Source organism: Myotis brandtii, unplaced genomic scaffold, assembly GCF_000412655.1.
Source record: "Myotis brandtii unplaced genomic scaffold, ASM41265v1 scaffold268, whole genome shotgun sequence".
Classification (NCBI taxonomy): Eukaryota; Metazoa; Chordata; class Mammalia; order Chiroptera; family Vespertilionidae; genus Myotis; species Myotis brandtii.
In genome coordinates, this window is record NW_005360187.1 from 4,596,328 (window position 1) to 4,609,107 (window position 12,780).

General features: G+C 42.5%; 1 protein-coding gene across 2 annotated transcripts in view; it reads right to left on the reverse strand.

Annotated features, from left to right (window-relative positions):
• Positions 1-12,780, reverse strand: part of FHIT (fragile histidine triad) — a 733,138-nt gene that overhangs the window by 233,984 nt on the left and 486,374 nt on the right. The window lies entirely within an intron of this gene.

Below are 12,780 nucleotides of genomic sequence, written 5' to 3' on the forward strand. Positions count from 1 at the left end.
TGACGCAGTCTTCTTGAACCTGATGAGCATACTGAGTATAATCAATTAGGTTTGCAATTAAAATGATAATTTATTGAACACATTCCCCCCCCACCCTACCTTCACCTCTTGCTCAGGGAACTGTTGATTGATGAATGTGAGCCCTTCTGCTGTGGTCATCTCTCTCTATCCCTGTCTCTCTGTCTCTGTCTCTTAGCATTTATATTATGATAATTTATTGAATATTAAATTTCTTTCCTATATGTAGGTTTCAGCAAAATTTAGTCAGGTTTCAACAGAGTGTCAAAGGATAATTAGGACAGTTACAGTAATTTATCATTTCTCAGCTGGGTTTTCAAGCTTTCGCTGACTGTCTGGAGAAACCCGTTAGCCAGTTCTGCACAGATCGCTGTGAAATCTCCTTTATCTTTGTGCAAATTGCTTTTCTATTTTCCTGAAGTGAGCCGAAAGAGGAGCCAATCCATTCCTGAAAACCCAGCCAGCGGGGTGCTGTCGTCTGAGGGCAGCCGAGGGCAGGCTTCCCATCAGCTACTCTAATGGCTAGTGGATGAGATGATGCCGCGAGCAGCCTCTTCCAACCTGCTGTGGGTCCGAAATTTAAACCAGGCAGTCCTACTCCAGGCTAGATCTTCAGAGAATATGCCCAGGAATCTATAAACATGCCAAAGTACATTTTCCACAGCAAACACTGCCCAGTGGCCCACCAGGGATGAAAAGATAACAGTTCCCCACTACTTCCATGTAAGAGAAGGATTTCATGAAGCCTGGGTTGATAAGGGAGGATCTCATATTCTTGCAGTGGTTCTCAACCTTCTGGCCCTTTAAATACAGTTCCTCATGTTGTGACCCAACCATAAAATTATTTTCGTTGCTACTTCATAACTGTAATGTTGCTACTGTTATGAATCATAATGTAAATATCTGATATGCAGGATGGTCTTAGGCGACCCCTGTGAAAAGATCGTTCGACCCCCAAAGGGGTCGCGACCCACAGGTTGAGAACCACTGCTTTAGAGAGACTCATTTACTAGATGGTGAAAAATGAATGCTCTGGGTCATTTCATTTTGAATTGATTTATCCCTAAAGGGGGGAAAATTGACACATTTGATGAAGAAAGTAAAAAGCAAGTATCTGGGAAGAGCTGGCTAGCATCAGGTATAACTCAATTACTTGAACACAGGAAAAAACACAAAAGGCAAGACAGAGGACCACCCAAGAAAGCCATTCCTTGCAATGAATACCTTCTCCCCATCCCGAAAAACTCTCAGAAAAGTACAAACTGACCCATATTTCCAGTTTATTTCTGACACCTAAACCAAATCAAAGTTCACTTCTTAGAAATCCAATAGTTATTCTCAATTAGATCGCAAAGAAAATTAAACCGTAAAATTTTCAATCCTGGCTCTGGTTGTCACATTCCTAAAATGCAACTTTCCTCTCTCTGCCACTTTATTTAAATCTCTGAGGCCAGGCTCCAAAGCAAGTTATAGATTTAATAATTTGCTGAAGTGGCCACGGTAATTGTTTTGAGCAATGTTTATCATTGTAGTGGATCTTGCAACAGTCAATACTAATCCACTGATGTCCCTGACTCTGGGGTTTCCTCACAGTCAACAATTGGGGCTGTGGGTTCCTTTTTAATGTATTCAGCACTCCCTCCCTGAGATAGAGAGAGAGAGAGCCTTGCATATTATTAATAAAGGCCAAGAAGTGAATGGCATCAGTGCGCACGCACACCTTACCCTGAAGAATTAGCTGCAAGATAAGATTTAATGCTCAAAAGAAGGGGAAGGATAGGCCCATTTTGTGCAGCACCACCATCGTTAAAGTTAATGGAATTACCTTGTGGTCATGCACCGAAGACAGCCTGTTGGAAGTTAAGCTCTTCGAGGGCCATTGACTCACAGGCTTTCGCTCACGGGTACCTACTGCCCTGTGATGAGCACTGCAGATATACGGAAGCATTTTAGGAACTGTTGACTCAAACCGCCACTTAAGCATATAAAGAAGTAACAATAAGTGATGATTTCAGAGTAGATGATCTATGTGGGGATGTTTTCCCCTGGAAGTAGCAGAAAATTCAACTCTGACTGGCTTCAACAGCAGGAGATGTTATTGGATCGCCTACCCAAACAGTCCAAGGGGCAGTGCAAGCTTTGGGGCCGGTGAATTCAGCCGCCCCATCATGTCACCAAGGATCCCACTTCTTTCTAATCTCTGCCATGCCGGCCGCAGCCTCTGTGCCATTCTGAGGGAGGTGGCCCTAGGAATCGGGCGGCAGTGATTGAGAAAGCACCCCTTCCCGCCAGCAATGGAGACAAGTCCTCCAAAAGGCTGGGGACAACCACCCCTAAAGCCCAGGAAGTCCGACCCTCTACGTGGCTTAGGTTGGAATGAATGAAGTCATTGCTCTGGCAGAGAACATTGGCTGAGGACACGGATAGATAAGCTATAGCCCCTGGGCCAAATCCAGCCCCCTGCCTATTTCTATAAATAAAGTTTTATTGGAACACAGTCACACCCACTGATGCAAGTTCATTTACATATTTTCCGGGGCTGCGTTCCTGCTACAAAGGCAGCTGTATAATTGTGACAGAGACCACCTGGCCCGCAAAGCCTAACGTGTTTACTATCTAGCCTTCCACAAAAAAAGCTTGCGGATCCCTGCATTAGACCAGACAGGGTTCACACCTGAGACTAGAGATGGATTCAACCACGTCCTACCTTCTCGGCTGCTGAATAATGGAGCAGCGCACAAGGTACACTGGGGAGAGAGCCACGGCGCCCGTACAGATATGAGACAAATATTCAAGTTCTAGAAAGTGGGCTAAGAAACTTAAAAACACAAGTCAATGAGGGTGACCCATCATATTTGGTGCAAATGAAATATCCTTTGCCTTTAGAACAGCGGTTCTCAACCTGTGGGTCGTGATCCCTTTGGCAGTCGAAAGACCCTTTCACAGGGGTCGCCTAAGACCATCCTGCATATCAGATATTTACATTACGATTCATAACAGTAGCAACATTACAGTTATGAAGTAGCAATGAAAATAATTTTATGGTTGGGTCACAACATGAGGAACCGTATTTAAAGGGCCAGAAGGTTGAGAAACACTGCTTTAGAATATACTCCAAACACCGAATACATTTAAAGTAGAATAAAAACTTCTCGCAGCATGTACAAAACCCTATATAACTTCTCTCCTATCCACCTCTTCAAACTTACTGCCCATCACCTCTCTCTCCAGCCACCGGGCCTTCCATAATCTCCTAGATCAGTGATGGCAAACCTATGACACCATCACCTCTGACACGCGAACTCATTTTTTTGGTTGATTTTCCTTTGTTAAATGGCATTTAAATATATAAAATATCAAAAATATAAGTCTTTGTTTTACTATGGTTGCAAATATCAAAAAATTTCTATTTGTGACACGGCACCAGAATTGAGTTAGGGTTTTTCAAAATGCTGACATGCCGAGCTCAAAAGGTTTGCCATCACTGTCCTAGATTCTAGAATGTGCCAGCTCACCGGCACTGCTGCCTCCTCTGCCCAAAATACAAGCTGCTTCTCTCCCACTCTTCACCTGGCTCAATCCTGTCACTCCTCAGGTCTCAGTTACAGGTCACCTGTCCAGGGGGTGGACCACCCTCTCTAAAGCAGCTACGACCCCTCTATTCAACCACTGCCCCCTGGGAAATCCCTTTCACAGCCTTCCTAATACCCCTCAAGATCTGCAATCACGTTATTTGTTCATTTGGGTGCAAAAGGAAGGTAAACAATAAGCTGAAATTGTCTGCCTCCTTTCCTCTGTACCCCAGTGCCCAGCAGCACCTAACACATTGCAGGCAATAAACACTAGCAGAGGAATTAATATGAGCTACACAACTTCAAAACCTCCCCAGTCTTCCCCATGACACCATTTATTTTAAAGACTTTCCTTAAAGACAGGGACTGGGTCTCATTCTTCTTGGTCTGACAGTACCTGTGAAAACACCTGGCACGTAGCAGGCATTGGAATAACAAATTCAAGACTGAATGCCAGGGAGTAAAACAGGAGCAGGAAGGATGCTCATTTCCTGGGAGGCAGGAGCAGGGTTCGGCAGTGAGGAAACTGTCATCAACCACAGATCAGAGCTGCTCAGAACTGGTCTCCAGGTACAGCAGCAGATCAAGGACCAATTTGAAGGTTACAGAGGGAGATCATTTGTACCATAGGTGATGATGTTACATGACTTCCAAGGTCACTTGCCCCTCTGGGATTCTGAGTTATCCGGGGCTCTGAGTATCTTCCTCAAGAGTGAGTTCCATCTCTGGCCATCTGATGACAGAGCTGAGCTTGGAATCGCATTTACTCTTTCCATGGCTGAACAGTTTCATCAAAATTATAACTGCTAGACCCTGATTACATCTGGGAATTTATAGCATTTATAACCAACAGATGAACTGAAACACCAAGAGGAGGCCCTGTTGGGCTGCTTCTCAGGGTGCCTACACAGCAGGTTAAGAAATATATTTTAGGGAACAGGTAGTGATATACAGACCCAGGGTGGGCGGTTTGAATGTGAACATTAGGCTAAATGGATTTCACCAAGAAGTAAAAGTCTATTTGGTGAGTTTGCTTTGTTCACTCAATGTTGTTTATTCTTCTAAATCACTTAGGCAAGGTCAGCATCCTAAGCAACTTCATGCTCATTTTTCATGTAAGATCAGGAATAAGGAAATCTTATTTAGAAGAATAAACTATCAGGGAGAGCAATGGTTTGCATTACCAGAATGCAACATTATTATCTGTATGTTGACTGAGTTTAGAAGGATCTGGAACCACTGTTTTGTCCTTTCCCGCTGAGGTTTGGGATGAATCTATTGGATTCCTGCCTTGGTGTCTTTATTTCCCTGATCCTGGTGGATGGGAGGCTTCTCCAGGGAGCGGACCTGCCATGAGACTATAGCTCATGACACGTGAAGTTAGAATTTCAAAATTACCCTTTCCCAGCACTCCCATAATTCACGTGGATGGCGGGAGAGTTCTCACTGTGCTGGCCTGAGGGCCACTGCAGATCCTCACCAACCCAACATTTCTCATGCAAATGTCTGTCATCAGGAAGGTCATTATTCTAATTCTTTCATGTCTGTGGCTCTGCGCGTTGCCATATCTATTCTTCATTAAGCCGGTTTCCATCTGACCCAGGCTCAGTCATCAAATCCTTACACTTCTAGCTGCCCTTTTGGGGCTTGAGAATTACTTTATCAATGGCTTTGGCAAAAGGGGCAAAAAAAGAGTCCCTGAAAGGGACTAAATAATTCAAAATGAATATGGGAGTGAAAATCAAATCTGGGTCATCCAGAGCCAAGAACTGAAATGTATTTATATAAACAGCGGTTCATGAATCTGGGAAACCATTAGAAGCAATGGTGGGCCTTTCAAAAATCAATTTCAGGGCCCCATCATCAGCCATTTGGAAATAGGAGATATGAGAACTAGTTCCACCCTGAAGATATAAAGTGAACAGAATGAATGTTAATAGTCATTTCTTAATGAAAAATTCATCCAATGAGGTCCCTGTGGAATAGCAATTATAGAGATAGCTACATATTTTAAAATACATTTACAATATCAAGATATTAAACATATAAATAATGTAATGATACACGATGCACATTAACCAACCTAAGAATAGAACAGCATCTGTGGTGTTGAAGGTCCCTGGTACCATTACACCCAGTGGTGGCTCCTTCTCCTCGCGACCTCCCTTGGGGCATCCTGACCCTAAACGTGTCCATTTCTCTAAGTGCCATACAGATTTGCATTTTTTAAACTTATGTGCGTAGCCTTTAAGTAACCTGATTTTATGTTTTATTATTTCTCCTGTTAACAACTCCCAAAGCAAAGTCCACAGCATCATCTGGATCTGCCTGGACTGAAGGGGCCAATTTTGACCAAAGCACACATTACTTCATGGCTGCACACTCCCCATCCTGTACTTAAGGTGCGTGGTGTGGTCTAGACCAGATGGCTCATCTACTGAGCCCCAATCGAGCTCTTGTATTTAATCAAAACTACAGAATCCTTGTGGCATGATTAATTGATCTGAGTTAATTTTACCTTTTCTTTCCTTTTTAACCCCTTTTACAGAACTGACATTTTAGACAAGCCGATTATTTAGATGTCACAGGTTTAAAACTTTGAACCTACAATGGGCTAGTTATGGAATTAGAAAATTTTATAAATTCTTTCCCAGGCCAAAACATACAGAGCAAAATAGTGAGAGAGAGAGGACTTCCTTCAATGGTTCCTGAGCACCGAGTGTCCCATAGCAAATGGCACTAGTGAGTAACTGCCCTCACCACATCGACACAGGTAAGGAGGTGATTCTGATTAATAACACCTGACAGCTATGTAGCATTTTTAGGGTCTATAAAGCACTTTGACTTCCACAGGATCTTGGATTTGAAAGTGATTAAATAAAACCCCAAACTCTGAGCACACATGTAAGAGAGGGTCTACTTGTCATTAAGAATGTGTCTGCAGTATTTGCTACATCTTTTTTGTGTTACAAACCTCATAATTATCCACTTTGCTATGTTAGAGCCTCTAATTGCTAAAGGAATTTGTTTGGTAGCACTAATAGAAAACTAAACATCTAAAACAGAATTCTGCTAAAAAATGACATGCAGCAATAAAACAACATTTAAGTTAGTTAACCTTCACCTTAGCAATAAATTAAGCAAGGACAGCCCTCTGGGTATTGTTACTATTCCAAGCAGAGCAAAGCAGTACAGATGAATTTGTCTTTAGAGTGACAGATATTTACAAAACCTCTCCTGCAGACCTTTGACCGTGCTGGCTTCGTGCAAGGTGTGTAGGAACAGCTGGCCACTTGATATCCTGGGAGCTGGGCTTTGGAAAGGTCTGGGTTTGAATCCCACCTCTCCTGCCAACTATGAGTGTTTTTTCCTAAGTCACTTTACCTCTATAAAGCTTGGTTTCCCCAAGGGTAAACTATTAAGGCCCACTTTTGAGGGTTGTGAGGATTAAGTGAAAATTATAAAACTAATAACCAACGTTTATTGAGATGTTCTTACATGCCAAGTACTATTTTATTCCTCTTTTAAAATTAAATTTATTGGGGTGACATTGGTCAACATAAATATGTAGGTTTCAGGTGTGTGTTTCTATGTTATAAGATCTGTATATTGCACTGTGTGCCCACCATCCAAAGTCAAATCTTCTGTCACCATATATTAAGATCCCCTTCCCTCCCACCCCCACCCCAAGTACTATTTTAAAGGTATTTGCATGCATTAATCAATTTGGTCTTCACAACAATGCTAGGAAGTTGGATACTATCAAGATCCCTGGCTTTATAAATCTGCAAATGGATGCTAGAACTAAGGATGGTTGACGCTTGCTGGGTCAGACAACTGGTAGACCATGTCTCTGGGATTGAAACAAGTTTGTCTGCCGCCAGGGTCCTCCCTCTTCATCAAAATATTTTAATCCTGATGACATACTCCATCTTCAACATCCTCCCATGTCACCCACCTAAGCTGCCTGTGAGCTTGAAAGAGCAAGAAATGTAATAAATAGGGACAGGAGAATACCAAGGGGCTTGGTTAATCTTTCTTTCCGTGCTTTGACCCAAATGGCATCATGTGAATAAAAATTAACCAACTGGAAATGGAAAAATGCAATGAGTTAATAGCCACTTAGAAGAGGACTTGAGGGTTTAGTAGGAGAGAGAAAGTTTCCCACAGGAGACAAGAGGGCCATGGTCCCTGCTACTGGCTGGAGAGCCTGGGCCAGGGGTTTTGACTCCAAGTCACTAGGAGGGGAGGGAGGGTAGGAGACATGTACCTGCCAGAGGGGGAGGTGGGCTTGGAGGTGTCCCCCTCCCACATGTACACCCAAACCCCTAAGCACAGACATTGTTTTTGATTTACCGAACTCAGGCAAATTGGATTCATTCTGTGAGCAGAGATGTAAATTGTAAGGCAATTCCACAACATAAAAGCTACTCCATCCTGAAGATACTAATTCTTCCCGCAGTAAATCCATGCATTAGGTGTCAACTTAGGCAAGACACTTTCACCGCGGCTTTCATCAAAGGAAAAAAGTTTTCCGACAAATTATTGCTCTCTTGAAATTTCTCTAGATGAAATTAATAAATAACAGTCAAGTGAAATGATTTTCATTCTTAAACTGTCGATTTCTCCTTTCTGTGCATAGAGAATCAGTTTGGGTTGAAATCAAGCTGCTGTGTGGAGATTCCTCCTCATCTTGTCACTTCTCTGGTGAGTGGCTTTGCACTTGGAGGGACGTATGCATGGGAGTCACTGAGGGTGTCTCTTATAATGCAGAGTCCTGGCTCCCACACCCCACCTACTGACTCAGCTCTGCACAGTGGGCAGGCAGGTTTCTGTTCTGTGAAAACCAACTTCATGTCATTGCGAAGTACTACTGGCTCAGAACCATGTCTTGCTCATTACCAGAGGCTAAAAATATCAGGATAGAGATTTTCCTCCCAATTAATAAGACAGATTTCTGAATGTTCAAGGGGTTACTTTATAGCAAGTTCAAACTAGATATTCAAGTAGCACAATTCATATGTTCAAGAGAAAGATTTCTCAAGAATTTAAGCTAAAAGGCAATAAGTCGTAGTGAGAGAATTCAGTGTATAAAAAGTAAATCAACTCATCAAGGCCACAAACAATCCCAATGCCAGGTACAGTCTCCTGAAGCCTAGCTTTCGCCTAAGAAACTAAGGGTATGATTTTAATTAAGAAACTAAGGGTAAGATGACAATTAAAAAACATGCATAAAGCCCCAGGGACAGTATATGGTAGGCTGTATCTGTTCATGTAGGTTTCTTCTCACCATCACTCAATACAGTAAGTAGGGTTTCCCCCCTTTGAGAAATGTGGGAATGCATGTTCAGAGAGGTTAAGCAGCTGGCCTAAAGGCACACAGCTAGTAATTTAGTAAAACTAATATTGCTATGGAACCTCTGACTGACACCAAACTACATTAACTGTTGGACTTTATGAAGAACTAAAATGTTCTTTGTGTTCAGGAATTAAAACGATTATCACCCTGCCCAGTGTTGCTCAATGGTTAGAGTGTTGGCCTGAGCACCATAGGGTCACTGGTTTGATTCCCAGTCAAGGGCTGAGTTGCGGGTTTGCTCCCCAGCCCTGGTTGGGGTGCGCGCAGGAGGCAACTAGTCAATGTGTGTCTATTACATCAATGTGTCTCTCTTTCTCTCCCTCCCCCTTCTACTCTCTCTGAAAAGCAATGGAAACTGTTTCTTCAGATAAGTATTAACAAAAAAGAAAAAAAAATGATTACCAAATCTCCATGTAGAAAATCTGTTCTAGAACCACAGAAACTCCTCAGTGAACGAAAGAGTTTCGTTTCTTCCTTTTGTTTGTTTGTTTTAATCACACTTCCTTAAAGAATCCTTTTCTTGTTCTTCCCTAAGCAATCTGAAAAGTAATTGCTAATATCTCAACAGTTATTAAGAAACACTTCCCACTGCATTAATACCTTAAAATTAAATATCTAAGTGGAGGATTCAAGCACCATAAACACAGAAGAGTGTAAGCAAGCATAATCTATAAATAGCTCTTATGAGATTGTAGATTATCTTCCTGCCACAAATCTCTCTCTCCAATATACCTCAAACTCCCTCCCACTCAACTGTTCCAAAAGATAGCTGACACTAAACTTACTCAGCAGCATCCCTTTTACTAGGAGAGAGCTAACATTGCCTTAAGGAGCTGGCTAGCTGGAATCCCACGCTGGAGTATGGTTTTGATACTCGAATGGTGGAAATTTTGTTCTTTGTCAGTGACACCTTGGAACTCGGGATATTCTTGATGGAAATTCCAGGATATCCAGCCCCCTGACTGCAAACAGGAAGACAAGTACATATCATCTGCTACTTCATGTCAACTGAAGGTAGAAACAGGAGCAGTGATTTGTTCTATCAAGGGAAGTCCCATTATCATCTCCATCTCCTCCCCGCACCACCCAGGAGATCAAAGTGAACAACCGAGGACAAAATGCAGGTACTCAGGAAGCTCCCAGTCTGGAGGGACTGCAGGGACAACAAGGGTGCAGGGACAAAAACACACACACAGATAAAAGTCGGTGGAGAATGCCTTGAAGGAAATCAAATAAGGCAACAGAGTAAGGAGTTCTTGCCTTTTTTTTTGGGGGGGGAGGGCTGCTTCCAGTGGGAGGGGTGTCAGGGACAGCTGATAAACGCAGCCATCACAGCTATGCCTGCGTAAGGTGACACGGTGATATATGGCTGAGACCAGAAGAAAGAGGTTGTTTTTTCGACTCCTAGGGACACCCAAATCTCGGCAACAGTAGCCTGGTGGAGAGCAGAGCTCCGCTAGTTTTAACCTCAAAAGCAGAGTTAATAATCAATCAAGAAACAAGTGGTCGCTTTTTTACTTCAATATTTCCCTCTCCCGCTACACCCTTGTTTCTTTGCAAAGCAACATTTAAAGCCCCTGAAACAAAAAAACACTAAAGTGCCTCTGTGTTCACCAGGCGATCTTTGTGGCACATGGTGTTGACAGTAACAGCACTAGCTTTGGGGAAGAGGTCATTACTGGGCGTATTGCTATTAGCACCCAGCATGAGGCAGAAAGGGCCTGGAGCCCTGGCATCATGCGGATACCAGCAGCCAACACAGAGGCGAGAGAGAGAGAGAGGATGGTCACTGTGCTTTCCAGCGCAGGCTGGCAAATGCTGCCCGGCAACGCGCAACCGTGCGGATTGCAAAACATGAAGGGCTCAGACTTGTGTAGTTTTCCAAATGGGATGGCTGACTATGGCAGATGCTGCTTTGCTACCAGGAGGGGCTGCCTATAAGGCTGACGTCCGCTGGTCAAGCTGATGTGGCCATCACCACCTACTGTGTATCTACACCCTGAAGAGAATCATGGGTGTGCTTATTAACAGTGAAGATCCCCAGGAGGTTTAGAATAAGGGCTGGGCATCAACTTTCTTTTAAAAACTAACACCAAAATCAATTTTCATGCAGGTAGTATAAAAATGACACTTGGAAAAACATAGATTCGCCAACTTTACAGATTCAGATTTGGTCTGAAAGGACAATTTTCAAACTCAGTCACCCACTGAGGTTTTTATATGTATGCATATGTTTGTTTTTTTTCTTTTAACCATTTCATATTCCACAAAGAATTAGAGATGGTTTAGTATGTGCAGTAACTCAGATAAGGAACATTCTGTGATCTGTTAGAAACAATTGAAAAATGTCCAAGACAATATAATCTACTGATTTTTTAAAAAGTAGAACTGTAAAAAAAATTAAGCTAAATAATAATGGTGGTGATGATAACCATATTCCACATTTTATATATGGACACTACATGCCGAGAATTACTCTATCCTCACCGTTTAAGTTAACAAAACTATTTAAAAAACTTGGCCAGACATTTGGGACGTCAGAAATAGTCACTATTGTAGTCGCTTGTTTATTTTTGTTTTTTTAAATATGTGTATTATTATTATTAATGGAGATATAATCCAAATACCATAAAATTCACCATGTGTAAGTATACAATTTAGTATTTTTTAGAATATTCTCAAAATTGCACAGCCACCACCAATACCTAATTCCACCACATCTTCATCACTCCACAAAACCCCTACCCACGGGCAGTCACTCCCGCCCCTCGCTCTCCAGCCCCTGGGAACCACTCATCTGCTTTCTGTCTCTATCCAGAGCCTGTTTGTACAGGAACTAATTTTAATGTCCCCTTCAGAATTCTGAAATGAGATTTTGAGATCCTGTACAGCCTATATGTTCGTATACATATTGGATATGTTTAGTATGTGCATATTACCAATCTGTGCATTCCACTGATTTGGTTTGTACTTTCTCCCATGCTACCAGCTGTGCCTCTATAGTGTCACTTTCAAGGGCTGAAGAAATTTCATCAAATAGATATTGCATAATGCATCCAACTAATCTGGTGTTGCTGGGATTTACATTTGAATATTGCGTTCTTTACAAAAAACTAGTAACCGGGTTTAGACATGTGTGCTTTGCATTTTAAGAAGCAGTTTCAAAAAGCAGCTGCTCCGATTATACCCTTCTTGTTTGCATCTGCATATATACAAGCCAGGCATGGAGTGGGCAGCGAGGTGGAGGAAAGCTGTGCGTCCCCTCTGCCCTATCACACCACAGGTCTGGACAGACAGGGTGCCAGCTCTTTCCTATCAAAAGGAGTTCGGTGACAGTCCCTATAGGACATTCCCTGCTCAAAAGTACTTCCTGGACATTCTATTTTAAAAGTTCCACAGTAGCTAAGTTAAACATTAAAGGCACATACAAACTAAGATCGAAAGAGAACTATGTTTATTTGGCATTGTTTGATCCAAGCATTCCCTGACACACTGACAGCCAGGGTCAGAGCCCCGGGACCTCACTTTGCAAAGCATAACACTAGCACCCCAGCCTGATTAGCTTCTGATTTCTAGCACCAGAGTCAGGGGAGGGGGGAGCGTTTTCTAAGACTTAGGCAGGGGACCTAACTGCATAGGAATTTGCACTTATATGAAGGGGCTGAAACCTAGCTTTGGCATCAGCAGGTGTTTAGTCTTTTACTTTCCTGGGGAAGCAGGGGCTATCCTAATAAATCCTCCTTTCCTCTTCCTACACATTTAAAAACCCATCTTTGAGCTCCACTGACTCCATGAGGTTAGAATTTGGTATTGAGTACAAAGCAGGGAAAA